Source organism: Sturnira hondurensis, unplaced genomic scaffold, assembly GCF_014824575.4.
Source record: "Sturnira hondurensis isolate 20B ecotype Veracruz unplaced genomic scaffold, ASM1482457v3 Scaffold0014745, whole genome shotgun sequence".
NCBI classification, from domain to species: domain Eukaryota; kingdom Metazoa; phylum Chordata; class Mammalia; order Chiroptera; family Phyllostomidae; genus Sturnira; species Sturnira hondurensis.
In genome coordinates this window covers 2,130,060-2,156,903 of record NW_028087376.1, presented here as the reverse complement: position 1 = coordinate 2,156,903, position 26,844 = coordinate 2,130,060, and the positions used below count along the sequence as shown (strand labels likewise).

The 26,844-nt window shown below is 39.6% G+C and overlaps 1 protein-coding gene across 1 annotated transcript in view; it reads right to left on the bottom strand.

Annotated features, from left to right (window-relative positions):
• The window catches only part of GLG1 (golgi glycoprotein 1), a 126,919-nt gene that overhangs the window by 99,292 nt on the left and 783 nt on the right, over positions 1 to 26,844 (bottom strand). The window lies entirely within an intron of this gene.

Genomic DNA, 26,844 nt, shown 5'->3' with positions numbered 1-26,844 from the left:
GCAACCCATGGAATGGGAGAAATATTTGCAACTCATTCATCTGATAAAAAGTTAATATATTCAGAATATATTAACTCCTACAATTCAACAATAACAACAACAAAAAAAATCCCACCTGATTTAAAATTGGCAAAGGACTTAAATAGACATTTCTCCAAAGAAGGTATACAAATCAGTAATAAATACATAAAAGTTGATGTTCAACATCACTAATCATTAGGGAAATGTAAATCCAAATCACAACAAGATGCCACTTTACACATATTAAAATAGTTATTTTTAAAAAATGGAAAAAAGGAAAAAAAACAGTGCTAGAGAGGGTATGGAGAAACAGACTGTGTGCTGTTGGGGGAACGTAAGACTGTGCAGCCACTGCGGAAAACAGCATGGCGGCTCCTCACAAAATTAAGGACAGAATTACTGTGTGATCCAGCAATTCCACTTCTGAATTTACCCAAAAGAATTAAAAGGAAGGTCTCAGATATTTGTACATCTGTGTTCGTAGCATAGCATTATTCACAACAGTCCAAAGGTAAAAACAACCCAAATTTCCATCAGCAAATGAATAAACAAAATGTGGGTATGTACTATATATAATGGTATATGTATATATACATTGTTCAGCCTTTAAAAGGAATGAAATTCTGATACATGCTACAACATGATGAACCCTGAAGACATTATGCTAAGTGAAATATGGCAGACACAAAAGGACAAATATTGTATGATTCCACTTATATAAGGTACTTGAGCAGTCAGCTTCAGAGGCATAAATTAGAACCATGGTTCCCAGGCACTGGGGAGAATGGGGAGTTACCGTTCAATGCACATGGGATTTCAGTTTGGAATGACGGCGAGTTCTGGAGGTGGATGATGGCGGTGGTTTCAGAACAATGTGAATGTACTTAACTCATTCCAAAATACATACTGAAAAATGGTTCCAACAGCAAATTCTATGTTACATATATTTTACCACAAAATTTTTAAAAAAAATGGATGGCATACGTTTTGTGTTGTTTTTGAACTTGTATGATGCTGGTAAAATAATAAAACAAAACAAAGAGTGAGGTAGATGCCAAGCTTGAAAACAAGTTATACAAAACCAGATATTTCTTGTTTGCACTGGTGGCAGAGAAACTTAAAGTAATTAAGTTCTTAATTACTCACAGTCAGTAGAAAGTTACTTTCTTTTTTTCATCAAGGATTTTTGAGCGCACAAGAGGCACTGGGCTAGGAACTGGGAGTACAATGTGTTACTCTAGGCCTGCTTACACTCAGAGCCCAAGAAACAAGGTGTTTCTAAACAAACACACTATTAGATGACGCACTGATCAAGTTTAGGCATATACGATTTATTGAAAAATGTCTAGCTGGATCCAGAACGTTCACTCTTTGTAATCAACATTCTGCATTCTTAAGGATACAATTCTTCTTTATGGTAGCTACTTATGGTGCTTTTCTTAACTGTTTTGGATCTATTCCAGAATGATATTTAAACCATTTTTGGTCTACTTTCCTTGAGCCTTCCCAGGCTAACTAAGTATTATTTTGAGGGCACAAAGTCCTAAGGGTTTGGCTCCAACCCAAAACTACCTTGTGATATTAATTAAATAGTGACAATTTATAAAGTGGCTACACAATTATTGTGGACAATAGGGCTAAATATCTCTACTCACTTTTGCTGAAATTTAACTGCAGAGTGAAAAGGTTCCGAGGAAGGAAAAAAAGAAAAGCAGAACATCTTTACTCTGTGAATCATAAGTGAAACCTGAAATAGCACCTCTCTTGGGAACTGACAGGTTTATGAAATCCTAAATGGCTACAGTCTTTAAGTACTTCAAAAACAATTATAAATCATATTTTAGACCACCAAACTTATTAAATCTCCTCCCCCTTTCTTTAGGAGCATTTATATTTCACCCTCTTCCTCTGTAGCATCTCCAATCTTCCCCCCTCTATTGGCTGCTTTCTCTTTGCCTTTAAACTAAAATTGATTTCCTTAACCTTGACAAATCTTTATTTAAGCTGGGTGTCCTCCCTTCCAAATAGTCTCACCTCTTGTTACTATCAAACTTCTGAAATAGATTAAAATAGCCTAAATCTGGGTTCTATAGAAACTGTTCTATCACTAATTTACCAAAAACCAAACTCTGTACTCAGTCATCAACCTTAACTGTGTCATTCAATTTACCCTCGTGGTTACTACCATCTCCTTTCAAATTTCCCTTTCCTGGGCTCCCACAACTAAAATTACCCCCTGCCCCCCACCCCTTAGCTTCCACAACTAAACTCTAAATCTTCTTTTAACTCTCAGCCACTCCTGTTCCCTTTAATTTCCTCAACAAGCCTCCTTCCAACCCTTAATTTTGAGCATTCCCCAGAGCCCAATCCTTGGATTTGTACTCTTCTATTTACACATTCTTTAAGAGGGCTCCAACATTTTCATACATCCAACTATAGCCTTTTAAGCTGGATGACTCTAAAATTTAGATTCAGTTCAAGATTTACTTGCAAATTTAAATCTTCTTACTGGAAATTGCTTGAAGTGCTTGGCTGTCATTTCAAACTCCACACAAGCTGAGATGTATATTTCTGGAGGTAGCCAAACAGTTCGACTTTGACTTCCCTTCACCTGAGTAATTCTACCATTCCTTCAGCTCAGTCACCATTTTCTCTGGAAAATACTTTCTGAGAATCTAATTAGCCTAATGCCCATGTACCTCTCTTTTATAGCACTGACCAGAGCTTTAATTTTCCATTTATTTTGTGATTCTTTAATGGCTGTCACTTCTAGTAGACGGCAAACGCCACGAGAGCAGGGACATGTCTTTTACGAGTGGGAGGTGAAGGGTTGGATAATCACTATATTCCCAGCATCTACCATTAAGTTTTAGACGTGTAGTAAATAATATTTATCCAAAATTTGTCAAATGAATGAACAAAAGCACTCTAAACTTTACCTAGGTAATGAGTCTCCCATCAACCACATTTCCATCTCCATTGCTACTAGTTCACTGTAGTTCAAGTCTTTACCCCACAATTTAATTACAAAAGCAATTTATTTAATGGGCTTCTTCAGATTTTTCTTACTACAGTCCACATTGCACAAAAAATAATTTCCTTAATTATTTTATTATTTTTTTAAAATACTTTATTTATTTTTAGAGAGAGGGGAAGGAAAGGAGAAAGAGGGGTTGAAAGATATCGATGTGTGGTTGCTCTCACATGCCCCCAACTGGGGACCTAGCCCACAACCCAGGCATGTGCCCTGACTGGGAATTGAACAGTGACCCTTTGGTTTGCATGCCCAGGCTCAATCCACTGAGCTACACTAGCCAGGGCCAATTTCCTTAATTATTTTATCATGCAATTCTCCTACCCAATAATCTTCAGTGACTTCCTATTTCTGTCAAATACAAGTCTAGGCTAACACAGACATTTCACTTAAAAGTTCAGTTTGCTGGGGGTGGGCTGGGACAAGAGTAAAAGACAGAAAACTGTACTTGAACAACTAAATAAAAAATAAAGTTCAATTTGCCATGAACGCTAATGTCATGTGCTTAGGGCAGCCTTTCCCATTAGCTATGGCTTTGAAAGACACTGACTGCGCCTTCTCTTTGACTCTCCTTCATTCTCCTTGAAGACCACCACTAGAGATACGGTGACCATGAATTGGCAATGTGACTATGAACTGCATCATAAATGCCTAAGATTAACCAAGTTTTGTTGGCAACACATTTATACTCATCTCTTAGGAAGTGTTTCTTACAAAGAATGATTATATTATTATTTATAACATTCTTCTCAATTACACTATTTGATATCAGTATCAAATAGTCTCATTTTCTAAATTGGTCCCTAAATTCTAATCACAAATTCAAAATTTTTAAGTAAAATTATGGCAAATTAAATTTAGTTTTCTAAAACTTAAAAATGAACACTAGTTCAACATTAGAAAAATCTATTAATATAGCATACCCATTAAGAAACTGCGAGTTTCTTTCTCAAGGGATTGTTTTTGTACAAAATAAAATTTATAAAACATACCTAAAAATAAAAAACTTCAATAATGTGTCACTATGCTACAATACTTAAATCTTAGTGAAATAATAGTATGTATTACAACTGAGTGGTTTGGTTTCTCTCTAGTATTTAAGTCCAATAAATTAAACTGGGTTTTCCAAGGGTTCATATGTTCTTTCCCAGGTGGATGGATGATTCACGTTATTTACAGTAAGATGAACGGTGAGGCAAGGAGACCTGACTTTGGGTGGTAAACACACAACACAGTGCACAGATGATGTATTATGTAGTTGTATACTTGAAATGTGTATAGTTTTATTAACCAGTGTCACTCCAATAAATTCAATTTCAATAAAAGACACTTTGGCGGAGGACTTCCGCCAAGATGGAGGCATAGGGGGAAACACTGTGCCTTCTCCCACAACCAAGTTTGAATACAACAAAGGTTTGGAGAAACAAAGACACAGCCAAAGGACAGAAAATTGAATTATACGGAAGTCTGACTACATCTAACAGTTCAACAGGGACGGTAAGAGGGGCGGAGCCAGCAACGGAGCTGGGTCGGGCAGGACAGGTCCCGCGACCTAGGTGAGCAGGCAGCCCGGAACCAGTCGGGTACGGGGCAGACTGACTGTGGTCGCACATTCGCGCATAGTGAGACGGACCACGCAGGCCCCAGGGGGCGAGGGCTGACGGCGGTGGCACACTCGCGTGCAGTGGGACGAAACGTGTGGGCCCAGTGACGGCAGCAGCTGCGGCACCAGTGGGGGCCGAGGTGGGAGGCGGCAGACGGGACACCATTGCTCCTCTTTGACCCCGCCCCCACATACAACATCACAACCCAGCGACTTAGTTGCCCTGCTCTGGTGAACACCTAGGGCTCTGATCCTGCTACCTAACAGGCACGAACAGCCCAAAAGATGGCACAAGAAGAACTCAAAGTCCCAGAGCCAATAACTCTAAGCAACCAAGAAATTGCCAGCCTCTCAGAAGCACGATTCAAGACACTGTTTATCAGGATGCTCACAGAACTGGTTGATTATAGTCACAAATTAGAGGAACATATGAAGGCTAAACTAATTGAAATGAAGGGAGATGCGCAGGAAACCAATAGCGATGGAAAGGAAACTGGGACTCAAATCAATGGAATGGACAAGAAGGAAGAACAAAACATCCAACCAGAAAAGAATGAAGAAATGAGAATTCAAAAAAATGAGGAGAGGCTTAGGAACCTCCAAGACATCTTTAAACGTTCCAACATCCGAATTATAGGGGTACCAGAAGGGGGAAAGAAACAGCCACGAGTGGAAAACTTATTTGAACAAATAATAAAGGAGAACTTCCGCAGTCTGGCAAAGGAAATAGACTTCCAGGAAATCCAGGAAGCTCAGAGAGTGCCAAAGAAGTTGGACCCAAGAAGGAACACACCAAGGCACATCATAATTACATTAGCCAAGACCAAAATGAAGGAGAGAATCCTAGAAGCATCAAGGGATAAGGGGACAGTCACCTACAAAGGAGTACCCATCAGACTGTCAGCGGATTTCTCAAAAGAGACCTTACAGGCAAGAAGGGGCTGGAAAGAAGTATTCCAAGTCATGAAATCCAAAGACCTACAGCCAAGATTGCTTTATCCAGCAAAGCTTTCATTTAGAATGGAAGGACAGATAAAGTGCTTCTCAGATAAGGTCAAGTTCAAGGAGTTCATCATCACCAAGCCCTTATTATATGAAATGCTAAAGGGACTTATATAAGAAAAAGAAGATGAAAAATATGAACAGTGAAAGGACAGCAAACACACAGTTATTAACAACCACACCTAAAACAAAAGCAAACCAAGAGGACAGCTAGATCAGGAGTGGAACCATAGAAATGAAGAACACATGGAGGGTTAGCAACAGGGGAGTGGGAGGAGGAGAAGGGGAGAGAAGGTACAGAAAATAGCACAGACAGTAGGGAGAAAATAGATAGCGGGGAGGGCAAGAATAGTGGGGGAAATATGGAATCTAAAGAACTTGAGACACGTGGTTATAAACTAAGGGGGGAGAATGGTGGGGGAGGGGAATGAAAGGGGGGAATAGAACAACTGTAATGGTATAATCAATAAAATATATTTTAAAAAAAAAAGACAATTTGGCCATGGCCAGGTAGCTTAGTTAGTTAAAGTGTTGTCCTGCTACACCAAGGTTGTGGGTTCGATGCCCAGTAAGAGTACACACAAGAATCAACCAATGAATGCATCAATAAGTGGAGCAACAAATCAAATTTTTCTCTCCTTGCCTCACTAACTTTAAATAAATAATATCTTAAAAAAGAATGGATATAATAATAATAAAAGACAGTTAGAAATAAACTCCAAAAAATGTTAAATGAGGAACATATACATATACGGCTCATATATTTTCTTTTAAAAATGAAAAATATAAAGAACGCAGTGGAAAGCTCCCCACCTACTTTAACCCTCCATTATCTTAGTTTCTTCTGCACCCCTCCAGTGTATTCTAATGAAAATGCAAGCAAAGAATAACAAATATTTTCATTCTTCCTCCTCGATTACAAAAAAGAGAGCATACTATATTGAGTAGTAACCTGACTTTCTTCATTTAACAACAGATCTTGAAGACCTCCCCATATGAGACACAAAGAGCTTCTTCTCCACAGCAATGTACCAGTTCATTGTAGAGATGCACAATAATGTATTTAACTATACAACAGTGCATTGTACTGAAGCACAATAATTTATTTATTCTCTTACTGAAAAGTGTTGGGTTGCTTCCAATTGTTTCCTATTACCAAAAAATCCTTCAATAAAACACCTCCCAGTGTACATTCATCACAGTTACATACACAGTTTCAGGTGTGGGGCTGTTGAGTCAAAGAATATATACATACATTTGCAATTTTAATAATTCTCCATTTCTTTTTTAACTATTTATTTATTTTTAGAGAAAGGGGAAGGGATGGAGAAAAAGAGGGAGAGAAACATCAATGTGTGGTTGCCTCTCATGCACCCCCAACCAGAGACATGGCTCCCAACCCAGGCATGTGCCCTAACTGGGAATCGAACTAGCAACCCTTTGGTTTACAGGCCAGCACTCAATCCACTGAGCCACACCAGCCAGGGCTCAATTTCCTTTTCTAACAATTTCTCTCCATTCATTTCCACTTGATATGACAGAAGTTAAAATTCAAGGTATAATGACTTTTACTTCCACTCAACGAAGGATTATTTACTGCAGGAATTGCCCTATAGTAATTAACTAGACAAAATATAAGAAATAATTTTTAGTCACTGGACAATAGGCAGCCTAGAACTATAAATCCTGAAAGAAAGAAAATAAACAAGGTGAACCTGATGATTACCCTGGCTTACCGCCTGGAGGTGGTTTCTAGGCTGCAGTACAGGGAGGGAGAACCCAAACAGAAACCAGTGTTCTTACAGAATAGAGGAGAGAAATCAAAGTTCAGGGAATCCATGGTGGCTAAAATTTGCAAGACAGAATCCTGAAAAGGACAGTTGCACAAAAATCCCAGGAGAGCTGCAGAGGGATTCCTTTGAGTCAAGTCCTGTGCTATATATGTGTGATGGGAAATAAAATACAAGAGCAAACGGACCAAATTAATCCCTGAAGCTCACACATGGAAGGGAGTAGTTCATTTCCACCCACTAGAAAGGAAGGACCTCATATAACTCAGGACAGTGGGTAGAGTCCCAGAAGAGCCACATCTTAGCAGAACAAATCAAGTAGGCACAGAATGAAGGCTTGTCCTTGAAAAGCTTAAAAACAAGTCTCTGAAGGACCAAACTAGTATCAGTACCACACAAAATATGACACTCTTGAAAAGAATTCAACAAAATTCTACACTTGAAGATGTAAAAGTAACAATGGCCAATATCCAATAAAAAATGAGCACACATACAAAGGAGCAGGAATGTGATCACCAGGAGAAAAATTAATCATTAGGAAAAGACCAAGAAATGACTGATGATGGAATTAGCAAATGAAGACCTTAAAACAGCTATTGTAAGTATACTCAAGGATATAAAGGAAAACACAAGCATAATTAAGAGAAATGGAATATATACATACATACACACATACATATATAAAAATATGACCCAAATCAAACTTCTACAGATGAAAAATAGAATATCTTAAATAAATTCACTAGATGGCATTAATAGCAGACTGAAAACTAAAGAAAAGACTGGTGAACATTAGAGCAGTGGTGACTACATAAAACGAAACTGGGAGTGGGGGCTACCGTTGGGAGGAGGGAAGGGTGAAGAACAGAGCCTGATGATTCGTGAGTCAACAGCAAGCACCTAATCTACGTAAGCTTAGAGCGCAGAAGAGAAGGAACAGAAAAACTATTTGAAGAAATAATGGGCACGTGGTATGTGTTCAAATGCTGACAGATTTAAATAAAAATAGAAAAGGGGTATAAAATATGAAAATATTATATATATGTAAAAGTTATTAGAAAAGCAATGTGAGAACATAAAATTAAAACTCTGAATTTAAAAAGACTTGAGTTGGAGTCTAAACTGTTTCTTAATACTTAGGCAAAGCACAGCCCATCTCATTCATTTTTTTAAATCTGTAAATGAAGCTGATATCTATCCTATCTACTACATACCATTATCCAGAACTGCAAACGAGATACAAAGGGTTCTATAAATTAAATGTTGGATAGCAACTTGACTCAGAATAACAAAACATTTAGGGACAAGGTGGTAAGGTCCACAATCGGGTTTTAAAAAGCAAGAATATTGGGGAGTTCCTCTCTAATAGTTACACCTGGTTCTACACTTCTCCTACTGGAAAGGAGTTAAGAAAAGTTTCAAAACACATTTAAATGAAACAACTCTCAAGTCACCTTTTTCATACCAAATAATAATCCTGCTAATTAATCAATCCATAAAGTAAATGCTCAGTAAATATTTATATATGAATGAGTAATAAGTATACAGTAGAAATATAAAAGTAACTGCTTTTCTTCTTTTAAAGGGATAAATAAGCCAAATGAGAAACTGGAAAAAAAAATTTGAGGAAGACCTCTAAAATGACTTAATTCCTCCTATCTCCTAGTTTGTAACTACAGATTTCAAGATGATACAAAAGGCAGCCCTGAGCCCTGACTGATGTAGGTCCAAGGGTTGGACGCCGTCCTGCAAATCAAGGTCACTGGTTAGATTCCCAGGCAGGGCACACACTTGGGGTGTGTGCGGGCCAGGTCCCCAGTTGTGGGTGTGCAACAGGCAAAATAATTGATGTTTCTCTTTCTCTGTCTAAAAATAAATAAATAAAATCTTTTCTTAAAACAAAAAAAAGCAGCAATGAAATTCCTGGAAAGGAGATACTATTTACTCAAAATCTAAACAATTAGTTGAACCACATAAAACTGCTGCTTTTATAAGTCAAACGTGATCAAGTATCGGTAACTTCTTATGGTTCAATCTAATGCAAGCAATGAGGCCCGGAAACAATGCTTAAAGGGTAGTGGGGAGAGGTGCAGCGGGCTGTGCAAAAGGGAAAGCTACAGAGCAATACTGTGGTGCAAAAAACCCTCACACCACTAAACTTAAAATCTTTACCAACAACTACAGTAAACCTGTAAACTCAATTGCTGTACCTTGCTACCCTGTGGAAGCCCCCACCACAATCCTATGTATCTGTGGGTGTTGAGAAAGCAGGATGTTGTGTAAAGAGCCAGAGGGAAGGACTACAGAGTGGGAGAGGCAGACTGAGACCACGAGGCTCAAGATGGTGAGCTTGTTTCCACAGGCCGACGGCAACCACACCAATGTCTTCTGACTTCTGCTTTCATTACCCTGATTCCCTCTACTCTGGTACACTATAGAGTTGAAAAAAATCAGTATACAATAGTATAAATCCTCGAAACTTCTCATGATGATAAAAACAACAACCAGACACACTAAAAGTTTTTATCTATACTCATAACAAATAGCCAGGTCCTAATAAATCTATCAAATTTGAGTTTTAATATGAGATTACAGAATTTTAACTTTCAAAACTAACTCTGCTACCTAATTACTTCAGAAACGAGGTTACATACTAAAAATATTTTGCACTGTCCTTAACAAATGATTAATTTACAATATGTACACAAACTTTAACAGACTGTTTAATAGCAGTATAAAAGTCCTTACACATTACTTTACCTCTGAAAATCTGCCAACTTTGGGGAAAATTTCAGTGACTTTGTGGATGAAAAAGGGCCACATACTAAACCTGACAAGCTCAGGGGAAACCTGCATGGGGGGCCTTACAAACTCAGAGACTGAAAGTAACGACATAGGATAGTCTGAACATAAAATCTCCTAACTCAAAGTAGGTCATGGTGGGTAAGTCACATCCTAGGCCTGTAGTTTCCTTGACAAAATCTATCTTTACCTTAAGAAAGGCTGTCTACCTGGCTGGTGTAGCTCAGTGGATGAGCACGGGCCTGCCTGCGAACCACACGATCCTGGTTCGATTCCCAGTCAGGGCACATGCCTGGGTTGCAGGCCAGTTCCCAGCAGGGGACACATGAGAGGCAACCATACATTGATATTTCTCTCCTTCTCTCCTTCCCTTCCCCTCTAAAGATAAATAAATAAAATCCTTAAAAAAAAGAAAGAAAGGCTGTCTATCGTCTTTTTGCTTCTAAGGTAACATATCCTTGGAATGTCAGAGTAAACCCCCTTTTCTGGACCCTGCAAGATAGAACCTCCCACTAGAGCATAAGACCACAGAAGCCCCTAAATGGTAACTATCCTGTGCCTATCAATGTAAAAGAAGTATGTGTCTCTCGATCGAACTCTTTGTCCAATCTTAGAGATTTCCCCTTTTTGCTTCCTCCTGACTCCCTAATCTATGACCAACGAATGTCATGTAACTCTCCCTATGTCTCCTACTCTGATTTTAATGTATAAAATAAGCTGCCAAACTGCAGTTCTCTGGAGCATTTTCTTAATTCACTGAGATTTGGCTTCCCAGCAATTGTTGTCAGTTTGGCTCAAATAAAACTAAAAAACATCTCTACAGGTCTGGATGTTTCTTACATTGACAATTTTTATATTTATCTCATTTTACAAAGGGCAAAAGATACAATCAATGCCTGCGGTTCCTCAGCTGATAAAATAGCTATGTTCTTAGTCACCACATTCAACAGAGGATCTGTTTTAAGTAGACAGTCTCCGGAATAGAAGACCTATATTCTCCCCCTTCTCTGAGAAAACGAGTTTTCTTTCATGTGACAGACAGTATATTTTATCTATCTAAGTATATTCTATACATACTGGATATACAGAATATATCTAGTATATTCTATATTCTACCTAAGTTTAGTCATTATTTAAGCTGAAAGAACTAAAAAACATTTGGTAGAACCAAATTCTTTTACCTAGAGAATTCACCCTTTAGCGTTCCATAATCTACACATTTTAAATACCTGGTAGGACTATATCAATGTTTTTTAACTTTTCTCTTAAGATATTTAACATATAATATAAAGCCTTATCTTAGGTTCAATGATTTCATCTGCAACAGCAAAGGGAAAGGAACCACCATTTATGGACAAATACAGTTTGATGGATGGTCTATATATTTTAAATTTTTTTATCCTCACCATAACCCTGTTGGGAGTAGGTTTCATATCTCAATTTTATAAATAACAAAAGTGTAGGTTCAAGAGATTAATCTATCCAAAGTCACAGTAGGTGGTAAGTGAGCTAGGTTTTTATCTCCACACATAGATTTTTATCTATACATTTTGTAGTTCAAAGCCCATTCTATTTTCCCACTCACAATACTGCTTCTCCTCCCAAGCGTTCCACATGACTACAGGACCTCTCTCTTCTGATTTTTATTCCATAGTAATAGGTGTGCTCAGCAGATGGCACTAATCAATGGGTGGCAGATTCTGTTCATGATTAAAACTCTCCACTTCATGGCTCGGTGTGCAGCTGTGTCCACTTCACGTCGTTTCCCACATGGCCGACCTACTGTGGCCAGTGCAGGAACTTTGGGAGTTCGGTTAAGAGACCTGCAGGCTGTCTCTCTAATTTAAACTTAAATTACAAATGAAACCTTCCTAGATAACAGAATACTTCTTTAAACATGATTTCCTTTTCTTTGTTCTTTTCGCTTTTTTGTAACTTTGCATTTGAATTGATTTTTGCCGTATATTCACATTCTCCTGGCTATTTTCATTTCACCTCACTGTTTGTCTTGCTTATTATTTTAATTATGCATCATATTTGCTACTTTTTAAAGAAACCCAAATCTACTTTAAGAGTGTGTTCTGTTTCACAAGTATACAAATGCAGGAATTTAAGTCAGCACCCATTTCGCACTGTGACTTCCCCTATAAAGAGTCAGAGATGTTACTCAAGCCTTCAATAGGTGACTTTTTAGGTACTGTAAATACCATGCATTCAACCTACCAACATTTCCTAATTTCAGTAAAGTTATTAAAGGTGAATGAAAACAGATGTTCTCTTAATCCCTTGTTTCTAGATTCCAATCCACACTGCTTGTCCCTCCACACTATTTTAATGCAGATACAAGGGTTAGTACTGGCACAGCTGGGGCCATCCTCAAGACTCTTTCTTAAGCTTCAACTTTATTTAGCTCAACCAAAAACAGTGAGTCACTTACGACTTGCAGTTTCATAGAGTATTGTTCTTCTCAAGTTGAAGGAGTGATAGCACCCATTTCAACTAATAAATTAGGCATGCTGAAGAAGGGATCCACTCACTCACTCGGCTGGGAGGCCTTTTAAGACAGCTAAATTAAGGAATACCATATGAACTACTAATTTAAGAAGAATAAAAAATACTAAAGGCCCTGCCTGGTGCAGCTCAGTGGATTGAGCGCGGGCCTGCGAACCACACGATCGAGGTTCGATTCCCAGTCAGGGCACATGCCTAGGTTGCAGGCCAGTTCCCAGTTCCTGGCGGGGGATGCACGAACGAGAGGCAACCATACATTGATCTTTCTTTCTTTTTCTTTCTTTCTTTCTTTCTCTTTCTCTCTTTCTCTCTCTCCCCCCCCACTCCCTCCCTCCTTCCCTTCCCCTCTAAGATAAATAAATAAATAAATAAATAACTCTTTTAAAAGAAATACTAAAGAGATTTTTTCCTGATCCTCCATTTCTTCTACTGTATGCCCATAGCATCTAATTTATCTTTCTCTTATGGCACTTACTATTTTATAACTTGTATTATGGTTTTTAGAATGAAGATATCTTTTTCTTCTTCTAGGTCCGTGCTGTCCAATAGAAATATAATGTGAGCCATGTGTATTATTCTATGTTTTCTAATAGTCACATTAACAAATAAAAAGTAAAATTTATTTCAAAACCCAACATATCCAAATATTATCATTTAAAAATGTAATCACCGTGGCTGGTGTAGCTCAATGGATCGAGCGCGGGCCTGCTAACTACGGGATCGAGGTTCGATTCCCAGTCAGGGCACACGTCTGGGTTTCAGGCCAGTTCCCAGCAGGTGGCCCACCAGAGGCAACCATACAATGATATTGCTCTCCCTCTTTCCTTCCCTTCCCCTCTAGAAATAAATTTAAATTTTTTTAATAAAATAAAAAATAAAAATGTAATCAATATAAAAATTAATGAGATACTTTACATTTGAGGGGGTGATACTAACTCTTCAAAATCAAGTGTATATTTTACACTTATAGCTGATCTCAATTCAGATAACTTATTTTTTAATTTTTTTATTTATCTTTAGAGGAGAAGGGAAGCAGAGAGGGAGAGAAATATCAATGTATGGTTGCCTCTTGTGTGTCTCCTGATGGGAACTGGCCTGCAACCCAGGCATATGCCCTGACGGGGAATCGAACCGCGATCCTTTGGTTCACAGGCCCATGCTCAATCCACTGAGCTATACCAGCCAGGGCCCTACTTTCAAATCTTAATTCTATTTACTGGCCCTAAGGAAGACTCTTCATTAAAACAAATAAACACCAAGCCTGGCCAGTGTGGTTCACTTGGTTGAGCATCGGCCTGTGAACCGGCCTGTGAACCGAAAGGTCACCAGTCCTATCCGCAGGTAGGGCACATGCCTGGGTTCCAGGTTCAGCCCCCACCGTAGGTGCACTTACAAGAGGCAACCAACCAATGTTTCTCTCTCTCTCTCTTTCTCCCTCCTGTAACCTCTTTCTCTAAAAAAGTAAATATTTAAAAACATCTAAAAATAATAATACACTTCTCATAGGATTAAATGTGATATAATGCCCAGAAAACATCTTGTCCCTTATGACAAGGCACACAGAAAGTCATTATCAAATATTTGTATCCTCTACACTAAACACAGTGTTCTGTAAATACTAAGTATTCAGTAAACGTTTGCTGAAAGAAGAAAAATTAATGAGCATGACATCCTATAAGCCATTCAATTGCTTCTTTTAAAAATACTATATAAGTATCTCAAAAATATTTTTGGATTATTGATGGTTAAATTTGTTTTGAACACATTAGGAGAAATGTACGAAAGAAAATGTACCATTTTATCTTTTGGACTGTTCAAGCATCTTATTTTCTTCCAAAGAACAATGAATTATTAAGCAACTATATGCTGTAAAGCACTTTTTATCAAGTAGCTTCTTAAAAGTGTTTGCCATAAATGACAGTGCTACTTTATAGGTAACTCTCAATTATCTACAGAAATATTTTTATCTCAGGTTGGGATAAAAACACATTCCATTTCTGAGCTTTACTTGGAGAACCAGCTGGTGGTGCATGTAAGATCCTTTATAAACAGACTCTGAAAAAATTCTCAAACTCTTCTTTAGTCAGTATAGCCCCCTGAAATTATCAAAGCATCTCTCTTCTTCTCCTGTGCTTATGATTCCACTGCAATCTTTCGTATTTCTACAGATCACAAAATCACAAAGTACCAGCCAGAAACATCTTAAGGGATAATCCAATCTTAGTATTTTCCAAAGCATGTACCATAGATGGTAAGCAACATGACTTTAGGTGGTATGCATTAGAATTCTGTACTTCAATTGCTGTATATTTTGTTTAGTATACATTAGAGAAATATAATTAGTACATCAAGTTCAAGAATTCATGGATATCTTCAGTTACAATAGGACTAAAATAGATATTCCCTACTTAAGGAGGGAAAAACAATATAATTTTTAGGCTAAAAGTGGCAGAGCTGAGTTCCACCCAAGTCTAAATCCTTAATTTTGTGCACCTTTCATTGCTCTAAAAAACGTACTCTATGACACCAAGTGATTAACACTGTCTTACATAACAGCTTCTTGATTAGTCTCATTTATCAAAGTGCTAGTGCTCTTCCACAGTGACAGGTGCAGGACAGGAGATCAATAATGCCCTGACTATGTGGTTAGATTGCTTCCAACCACTGAGAGTTACCACAGGAGGAAATTCCTATGGCTCAAACAAAACAATCATAATACATCCTAAAGCCAAACAATGTTTGGATTAATTGCTGTTTGCATTATTCAGACCACTAGTTCTCTCATGAATGAGTAAGAAATCAGGAGATGATACACATATAAATCTTAGAAACTACACGTATATCTCATTTTACCATACTTCACAAACGTTGCATTTTTTACAAAATGAGGGCAAGACTCTCCATTAGCAAAAAGATTACAAGTCTACTGTGGTAGTCTGGAGCTGAATCCACAACACCTCTGAGGTATAACTGTATACAATATATACATGCAGAGATATACATGAGGGGCGACCCCCCAAAAACTGGAATTTATTTATAAAAAATTGTGTATTCTTACACAAAATGTTATATTCTTACATGTTTAAACTTCAGTCACCTTAAAAGTACTTTCCATTTGATGCAATCACCTATCAAAACATTTTTTTCCACTGCTCAAAACAGTTTTGAACTCATCAATTTTGATGCCTTTGGGTGCTTCTGCCATTTTTTGTTTCACCTCTTCCACACTGGCAAAACGTTTCCCTTTGAGGACTTTTTTCATCCAGAGAAAAAAAGTTGCTCAGGGTGAGATCAGGTGAATAGGAAGCATGAGGCACGGGGGTCACACTGTTTTTGGTCAAAAACTGCTAAACACTCAGAGCACAGTGTGGACAATTGTGCTTGTAAATCACCTACCATGAAATGGAAAATGTGCTGAAAGAGGTTTCAAAAAAAATTCACTGAAGCCAAGTACAGCCTCTCACAACAATGCCAGCTAGTACACGGGTACAGGTGGGTTCCTAAAACACTCACCTAGCAGGGGAAACCTGTACTACAAGCAGCCCGCTCTCCATAATATAATTCTGGTGGTTTGGTTTTTTTTTGGTCCCCTCTCATACTCACAGGTTAAATCAGGGATCTTAAAATTGTATTATTACTCAAGCCTCTAATTTAACACATGGGAAACTGAGATTCAGAGTGGTACAATGACTTTCCCACAGTCATCCAATTAGTTAAAGACAGTGCCAGCTGCAGTGCTCATTCACAATTTGTGTCCCTCCGTGGATTCTATACAAAGAGTAGAGGGATATATCTAAACGTTTTTACATTATAATAGCACAAATCTTGCTTAAGGTAAGAGGAATTTAAAAATTCTTTTCAGCCTTGGCTGGTGTAGCTCAGTGGATTGAGTGCGGGCCTGCAAACTAAGGGATCGTGGTTCGATTCCCAGTCAGGGCACATGCCTGGGTTGCAGGCCAGTTCCCAACGAGGGACACAAGAGAGGCAACCATACATTGATATTTCTCTCCCTGTCTCCTTCCCTTCTCCTCTGAAAATAAATGAATAAAATCTTTAAAAAATAAAAAATAAAAATTATTTTCATTAAGCCCTGACTGCTATGGTACAGTGGGCTGAGCATCATCCTGCAAACTGAAAGGTTACTGGTTCAATTCCCAGTCACAGCACATGCCTGGGCTGCAGGCCAAGTCCCCATTTGGGGTGTGTGAGAGGCAAAGAATCGATGTATCTCTTGCACATCCATGTTTCTCTCCCTCTCTTTCACTCTTCCTTCTGCTCTCTCTAAAAAGACAAATAAGTAAAATCTAAAAAAAATTATTTTCATTAGGAAGGAATTCTGCTCATCATGAACTTAGACTAGTAATTAAACTAGCTTTGTCTAATACTGCTGGCCTATCTGCCTGAGAAGTCCATTAATACTTCAATTGTTGCTGCCCAGCTGTTTTTGTTGGTGAAGTAAAGAAGGTTCTATATGAATGCCAGGCATTCCAACAGTCACACAGTAATGTCTCTAGCTGCAGCCATCCGTGGGAGATTGGAAAAATGATGGTCTTTGAAGTCCAAAAGACTTTCCTGAATACCAGCTCAACCACTTAGGCTATAATGCTGGACAAATTACTTCATCTTTCTGAGCCTGTTTCTCAACTAAGATGATAAGATAACACTATCTACCTCACAGGACTATCGAAAGTATTAAATGACATAATACAGATAGTATGGTACACTATCTTAGGGCACAGTTAAGTGAAGGTTAAGAATATAGTAAGAAAAATGTTCACCTATAAGTTTGAAAGCGGGCTTATAGTTTGTAATGTTGAAATGTTAACTCCTGTTCAATACAAAAAAATAGGTCAAAAATGCTTCAACAAATATTTGCAAAGCATTCACTCTGTGCATAGCTTAGAGATAACTAGTTTACAGATTTACACTCTGAAATTAATACACCAAGAGAAGATACCAAGAAATTCAGAAGAAATATTTCATGATGATTTTTAATATTAAAAATTACACTTAGGTTCTAGTTTTATTTTTTAAGTTCTTATCAGAGATATACATGGAAGTATGAAAGAAAAATGAGGCAGTGTCTGGGACTTGCTAAAACATGCCTGTTTCCCAAACCCTGTGCCCCGCACCCCATAAAAGACAGTTAAAGCTGGGTGATGCATACATGAGGAGTCATCATATTATTCCATGTTTGAAATTTCCATATTAGAATTTCTTAAAAAATCTAACAAACAAAAAAACTAAGAAAAACTATGTACAGCACTAATAAACTCCTAAGGAACAAATATCTCCACCTAAAACTTCTAAACACAAGATACTACTAGTTATTTCAGCCAAAAACACATAAAGTATTTTAAAATTACTCAACATAAATATGTCTTATCTCTTTATCAAATACTAACTAGAGAGCCGTATCTTCTTTGCACTAGTATTAACTATTCTTCCACCTTTTACTCTATGGTGTCTTTTTCTTTTCTCTCCCCTTCTCCCCCTCTGTTTCTTTCTCTTTCTCTCTTTCTTTCTTTTCTTCCTTTGTAAGTGTCAATCTTTATTGATTCTTAGCCCTGTCCGTCTCCTGATGTCCCAGAAACTAGGCTGGCTGAGACTCGGGGCCCAAGCCCTGGGCCTCCCATGCCCTTCCCAGCACATGCTGAAGCTCAGCCCAGATCCTACACAAGCCCTTGACCTCCTGCATGTGGAATAGATAGACTGCACCCACCCTCAGCATCAATCCTACATTGGGGGTCCAGTTCAGTATGGCAGCTTCCCTGACCCCTCCTCCAGCCACCAGGGCACAGAGTGATGCCAAGAGAACCAGCCTTAGACCAATTACGCAGCCAGCGAAGGTGACCCACCAACAAGCTTGAGCCACGGCCAGATCCAGTTCGTCCAGGCCTCCCTCAGCACACTGATCAATGGTGACCTCTCTGGGCGACTGCTGGCAGAGCTGGGGTTGTGGTGGAGTAGGCTGTGTCTCACAAACAGAGTAGCCATCAGGGCCTCAAGGGCGGGGGGCCACTGTAAGGGTCATGAGAGTTTTGAGAGCCTTACAGGAGAGGTAGAACCCAGAAACGGCCTTATAAAGTATATAATCGATGTGAATGCCACAGGAAAATGGCTCCAGCTCCTGCTGGTTGATGTAGCAGTTCTGAGGTTTATTTTTCCTTTTCCCTGTACTTTCTAGTTATTTTTTTCATTAACCAGAACTGCTAATCAGTAGACACACACACTAGAAGTCTACTATCCCACCATTACGACTATTACACCTACTTTTTAACAGTGGGCCCACTGGATACTTGACCTTTTAAAAAACATGACTCATCAGAGTGTTTTAAAAAGGAAGAATCCCTGGATTAACACACACTCAAAATAATGGCCAAACTGACTGAGAAAAAGCTGTAAACTAATCTAGAGTCTGTATGCAATTTCAGTATAATTTCTACATATATTTTTAACTTGTTGGCACACTTGTATGATGCATTAGTCAAACTATGACTAATATCAGTTGAAATTATTTAAAGGTAACCATAATGCCTTTAAGTATATTTTGTAAGCGAACTGCTACATAACTTTGAACACTACACTATGAAGAACCTTAACATATTTTTTTTTTTAAATTTTATTTATTTATGTATCTTTAGAGGGGAAGGAGAGAGGGAGAGAAACATCAATGTATGGTTGCCTTTTGTGCATCCCCTGCTGGGAGTTGGCCTGCAGGGAACCAGCCTGCAACCCAGGCATGTGCCCTGACTGGGAATCGAACCACGATCCTCTGGTTCGCAGGCCTGTGCTCAATCCACTGAGCTACACCAGCCAGGGCGAACCTTAACATATTTTAATTTAAGGCTTAAACTGGCCCTGGCGGGTAGCTCAGTTGGTTGGAGCATTGTGTTGACACACCAAGGTTGCGGATTCCATCCCTGGTCAGGGTACGTACAGGAATCAACCAATGAATGCATAAATGGGTAGAACAACAAATCAATGTCTGTCTGTCTCTCTCTCTCTCGTCAAAAAATAAAAAATGTTTTCTAAAGACTTAACCTGATAACCTGTATGAAAACTGGTTTCCATGTGCTATGCTGCACACCAGAAACTAATACAAGGAAGTATTGAATATAAACTGTAACAGAAAACTCGAATTAAAAAAAGGGGACTTCTGGACAAGACGGATGTACAGGTGGAAATAGTGTACCTCCTCCCACAACCAAATTTAAAAACAACTATGTTTTAGAAACAAAAACACAACCAAAACAGACAAAATTGAACTGTCCCAAAGTCCAACAATGAACCATTCATCGAGACCGGTAAGAGGAGCGGAGTCGGCGGCCAGCAGAGGGGTCCTGGTAAGAAAAGGCGGTAGTTATTGGACCCCAGCAGGCATAGGGATAAAAACCCACTGAGGCTCCCAAGGCGGCTGGCTGACCAAGGACACATATACCCGCGCAGATAAACCAGGCAGGTTTAAAAACCTCTCACCAGTCAGTGAGACAGACCACACAATCCAGAGCCCCAGCGACGGGAAATAAAGCCTAAAAGCACCGCACTGATTGAAAAAAACTTTTGGGGGTTGAGATGCCAAGAGAGGCTCCCAGCCTCATAGGAGAGTTCCTTGGAGGAACCCACAGGGTCCTAGAATGTACACAAGTCCACCCACCCAGGAACCAGCACCAGATGGGTCCAATTTGCTTGTGGAAAGTGGCAGAGGAGACAGAAATCTGAGAGCGGAACAAGCACGAACGCTCCCTCTGACCCCGCCCCCACATACAGAGTCAGGACCTAGCAACCTGGGTTGCCCCACCCTGGTAAACACCTAGGCTCCACCCTCATATGTAACAGGCATGAACAGACCAAAACATTATGGCTCAAGCAGAAGAACAGCTCAAAGCCCCAGAGCCAATACTCCTAAGCAACAAAAAGGTAGCCACCTTATCACATGCACAGTTCAAAACACTGGTGATCAGGATGCTCACAGAACTGGTTGATTATAGTCACAAATTAGATGAAAAAATTAGGGCTACCCTAAGTAAAATGAAGCAAAATGCGCAGGGAACCAATAATGATGGAAAGAAAACTGGGATTCAAATCAATGGAGTGGACCAGAAGGAAGAAAGAAACAACCAAACAGAAAAGAATGAAGAAACAAGAATTCAAAAAAAAATGAGAAGACGCTTAGGAACCTCCAGAACATCTTTAAACGTTCCAACATACAAATTATAGGGGTACGAGAAAATGAAGGGGGGAATGGGACAACTGTAATGGCATAATCAATAAAATATAGGACTTCTGCCAAGATGGAGGCATAGGTGGAAACACTGTGCCTTCTCCCACAAACAAGTTTGAACACAACAAAGGTTTGGAGAACTAGGACACACCCAAAGACCAGAAAACGGAATTATACGGAAGTCCGACAACTACAAACCATTCAACGGGACGGTAAGAGAGGTGGAGCCAGCAGCGGAGGAAATAAAGCCTAAAAGCACCGCACTGATTGAAAAAAACTTTTGGGGGTTGAGATGCCAAGAGAGGCTCCCAGCCTCATAGGAGAGTTCCTTGGAGGAACCCACAGGGTCCTAGAATGTACACAAGTCCACCCACCCAGGAACCAGCACCAGATGGGTCCAATTTGCTTGTGGAAAGTGGCAGAGGAGACAGAAATCTGAGAGCGGAACAAGCACGAACGCTCCCTCTGACCCCGCCCCCACATACAGAGTCAGGACCTAGCAACCTGGGTTGCCCCACCCTGGTAAACACCTAGGCTCCACCCTCATATGTAACAGGCATGAACAGACCAAAACATTATGGCTCAAGCAGAAGAACAGCTCAAAGCCCCAGAGCCAATACTCCTAAGCAACAAAAAGGTAGCCACCTTATCACATGCACAGTTCAAAACACTGGTGATCAGGATGCTCACAGAACTGGTTGATTATAGTCACAAATTAGATGAAAAAATTAGGGCTACCCTAAGTAAAATGAAGCAAAATGCGCAGGGAACCAATAATGATGGAAAGAAAACTGGGATTCAAATCAATGGAGTGGACCAGAAGGAAGAAAGAAACAACCAAACAGAAAAGAATGAAGAAACAAGAATTCAAAAAAAAATGAGAAGACGCTTAGGAACCTCCAGAACATCTTTAAACGTTCCAACATACAAATTATAGGGGTACGAGAAGGGGAAGAGGAAGAGCAACAAGTGGAAAACTTATTAAAACAAACAATAAAGGAAAACTTCCCCAAGCTGGCAAAAGAAATAGACTTCCAGGAAGTCCACGAAGCTCAGAGAGTCCCAAAGAAGTTGGACCTAAGGAACAACACACCAAGGCACATCATAATTACATTAGCCAAGATTAAAATGAAGGAGAGACTCCTAGAAGCAGCAAGAGAAAAGGGGACAGTCACCTACAAAGGAGTTCCCATCAGTCTGTCAGCTGATTTCTCAAGAGACTTTACAGGCAAGAAGGGGCTGGAAAGTATTCCAAGTCATGAAATCCAAAGACCTACAGCCAAGATTGCTTTATCCAGCAAAGCTTTCATTTAGAATGGAAGGGCAGATAAAGTGCTTCTCAGATAAGCTCAAATTGAAGGAGTTCATCATCACCAAGCCCTTATTATATGAAATGTTAAAGGGACTTATCTAAGAAAAAGAAGATAAAAAATAAGAACAATATGACAGTAAAGACAGCAAACTCACAGTTATTAACAACCACACCTAAAACAAAAGCAAACTAAGTGGACAGCTGGATCAGGAGTGGAGCCATAGAAATGGAGATCACATGGAGGGTTAGCAACAGGGGAATGGGAGGAGGAGAAGGGGGGAGAAGGTACAGAGAATAAGTAGCATAGATGGTGGGGAGAAAATAGACAGGGGGAGGGCAAGAGTAGTGTGGGAAATGTAGAAGCTACAGAACTTGTGACACATGGACATGGACTAAAGGGGGGAATTGTGGGGGAGGGGTGTGCAGGGTGGAGGAAAATGAAGGGGGGAATGGGACAACTGTAATGGCATAATCAATAAAATATAGGACTTCTGCCAAGATGGAGGCATAGGTGGAAACACTGTGCCTTCTCCCACAAACAAGTTTGAACACAACAAAGGTTTGGAGAACTAGGACACACCCAAAGACCAGAAAACGGAATTATATGGAAGTCCGACAACTACAAACCATTCAACGGGACGGTAAGAGAGGTGGAGCCAGCAGCGGAGCTGGGTCCGGCAGGACAAATCCCTCAACCTAGGTGCACAGGCAGCCTGGAACCAGTCGGGGTGTGGGGCAGACTGACCGCGGTCGCACATTTGCGCAGTGAGACCGACCACACAGGCCCCAGGGGGCGAACCCAGTGGGGGAGGGCTGACGGCGGAAGCACACTCGCATGCAGTGGAACGAAACGCGTGGGCCTGGTGACAGTGGTGGCTGCAGTGCCGGGCCCGTGGAGGCAGGCGGCAGACGGGGAGCCATTGTCCCTCTTTGACCCCCCACCCCCACATACAACATCACAACCCAGCGACTTAGTTGCCCTGTTCTAGTGAACACTTTAGGGCTCTGATCCTGCTATGGAACAGGCACGAACAGCCCAAAAGATGGTGCAAGAAGAACTCAAAGTCCCAGAGCCAATAACTCTAAGCGACCGAGAAATTGCCAGCCTCTCAGAAGCACAATTCAAGACACTATTTATCAGGATGCTCACAGAACTGGTAGATTATAGTCACAAATTAGAGGAACATAGTCACAAATTAGAGGAACATATGAAGGCTAAACTAATTGAAATGAAGGGAGATGCACAGGAAACCAATAGTGATGGAAAGGAAACTGGGACTCAAATCAATGGAATGGACCAGAAGGAAGAACAAAACATCCCACCAGAAAGGAATGAAGAAATGAGAATTCAAAAAAATGAGGAGAGGCTTAGGAACCTCCAGGACATCTTTAAACGTTCCAACATCCGGATTATAGGGGTACCAGAAGGGGGAAAGAAACAGCCACGAGTGGAAAACGTATTTGAACAAATAATAAAGGAGAACTTCCCCAGTCTGGCAAAGGAAATAGACTTCCAGGAAATCCAGGAAGCTCAGAGAGTGCCAAAGAAGTTGGACCCAAGAAGGAACACACCAAGGCACATCATAATTACATTAGCCAAGACTAAAATGAAGGAGAGAATCCTAGAAGCAGCAAGGGATAAGGGGACAGTCACCTACAAAGGAGTACCCATCAGACTGTCAGCGGATTTCTCAAAAGAGACCTTACAGGCAAGAAGGGGCTGGAAAGAAGTATTCCAAGTCATGAAATCCAAAGACCTACAGCCAAGATTGCTTTATCCAGCAAAACTTTCATTTAGAATGGAAGGACAGATAAAGTGCTTCTCAGATAAGGTCAAGTTCAAGGAGTTCATCATCACCAAGCCCTTATTATATGAAATGCTAAAGGGACTTATATAAGAAAAAGAAGATGAAAAATATGAACAGTGAAAGGACAGCAAACTCACAGTTATTAACAACCACACCTAAAACAAAAGCAAACCAAGAGGACAGCTAGATCAGGAGTGGAACCATAGAAATGAAGAACACATGGAGGGTTAGAAACAGGGGGGTGGGAGGGGGAGAAGGGGGGAGAAGGCACAGAAAATAGCATAGATGGTAGGTAGAAAATAGATAGCGGGGAGGGCAAGAATAGTGGGGGAAATGTAGAATCTAAAGAACTTGAGACATGTGGTTATAAACTAAGGGGGGGAGAATGGTGGGGGAGGGAGTGTGCGGGTGGAGGGGAATAAAGGGGGGAACAGAACAACTGTAATGGTATAATCAATAAAATATATATAAAAAATCAATAAAACATATTTTTAAAAAGGATTTAACTTAACACTACATACCCCATGTAGTTTCAAAATTAAAATGTGGTTTACTATGCAGCCATTTAAATACCCATATGTTTGCCTTTTCATAATTCTAACAGCAAGTACACGAAAAAATCCTTGAATTTGTATCCCAAAGGATAAAGATGTACATATGTCTATTTTCCTATCAATAGTCCTACTTACTCAACAGAAAATATAAAATATATTCCATAATTTCAGTTCAAATATACCTAGCTAGTTTACTTTAAGCTACACTGTTTCAAAAACATAAATTACATTTAACTAATTCTCAAGCTAAGTGAAATAAAACTTCCTCTGCAGCCTTTAAAGAAAAAAGCTTAGCCGTGGCTGGTGTAGCTCAGTGGATTGAGCGTGGGCCTGCGAACCAAACAACTGCGGTTAGATTCCCAGTCAGGACACATGCCTGGGTTGCAGTCTAATTCCCAGCAGGGGACGCACGAGAGGCAACCATACATTGATATTTCTTTCCTGTCTTTCCCTTCCCCTCTAAAGATAAATAAAATTATAAACAAACAAAAAAAGCTTAAAATAGCTCCAATTTCTGAACAATATACACTGTTGTTCATGGCACTCTACTTTTATGTATATAAAACTGGAGGAAAATTAATTAAATTGGAAATTCAGAATCTCCCTTATGCCCCTAAAAAACCCCGCCTTCAAATTACATAAGACTTTTTCTTCTTCTGAAGCATAAAACTGACTCCATTAGTTTACTCATCCTCAACCAGTCAATAATATTAACTGACTCAGCACTGAACTAGGTGCTCTGTAAAGTTACAAAGGAAATATGGACCCAGGGATTACCCTAGAAGAGTTTATAAATCATCCCATAAAGGAAGAAAATGTACTTACTGAAACAATATCTTTGCTGAGAATCTTACAGGCAAAGGTGGAGCAAAGACTACATTTCCAGGCCAAGTTCTTTACAGTAAGTAATGCCAGACAGATAGCACCTACTAAATGAAACAGACTCCAAAAGTGGTTAGATCTATTTATGGATTACATATGCCACTACATACTTCTACATGCCTGACAAAGGAAAACTGCTCCTGTAAGTGGTGCCCCTGATGCACACAAAGAAAGAGACAGGCACTCCTTGAATAGGCCACTTTTTGCCATTTGTCCTGATAATGTCCTGTTTTGCCACAAACCACTAACAATGTGTTCAGTCACTGATACCAGGATCCTAGTTTGAGGTAGCAACTTCTATTATATATGTGCAACTGCCAACAGAAAAATTCCAAAAAGCTTGACATAGTTAAGACTCTTACCTGTATCTACTACAGGACTAACTGAAGCCCAGAGAATGCAAGAGATTATCATCTTCCTCTAGTGTTCAAGCTGTAGCTGAGAAGTCACTGAAGGCTCCACATTTCTGGCCACTCTGGAAACTTCCTTTCTCCTTGGCTCCTGATTATGCATGTCTTTTCCTCTCATAAATTACTTTGTATAGAATATAAACCAAATATCACCATGGGACTGGGGGTGGGGATGGACTGCCAAGAATAGCACTACTCTACAAACCAGTGGTCTTCCCACGACCATGAACACTTCAGACAACTCTGATGACACAATCTGTCAAAGAAAACGGTATCAACAGCAACTTCATTCTACTTGTCAACCTTTGGGCCTAATTCTATATACCCAAACTTTTTTAAAATATCGCTACTAGATTTGCTCCCCAAACTTTGGAAATTCTCCTATTTGCACGTATGTCTGCAGCATTAAATCTAGAGAAGAAATGCCCTATCACTCAACTGAATTACGTCAAATAACATCAAATATAGATTTCATTAAGAAGCATTGTTAAAATCACATTCATACATCAGAAAGACAAGGCTCCACAACCCAATCACAAATACTGTATATGTATTACAGCTTCAAATGTTGCCCCAACTTTTCAAGCTCTGGGATTGTAAATCACTTGCAGTAACTGCTTAACTTAAAATACAAAAGAAAAAAAGTGAATGGGGGAAAGCATACATCAATTTCAGTGCCCGGTAGATAACAGGCGAATTACAAAAGAATTAGGTCAAGACAGTAAATTAGGCTGTTGATTACAATACACATCAGACAGAACCTAAGATCTCTAAACAAACATCATCATTGGCAATACACAGCAGTTCATTCTTTAACAGCGTTTAAGTACGCCAACCATTTTCACGTTAAAAGAGGGTTGCCACAAATTGTCAAGTCGAAACGGATGACAA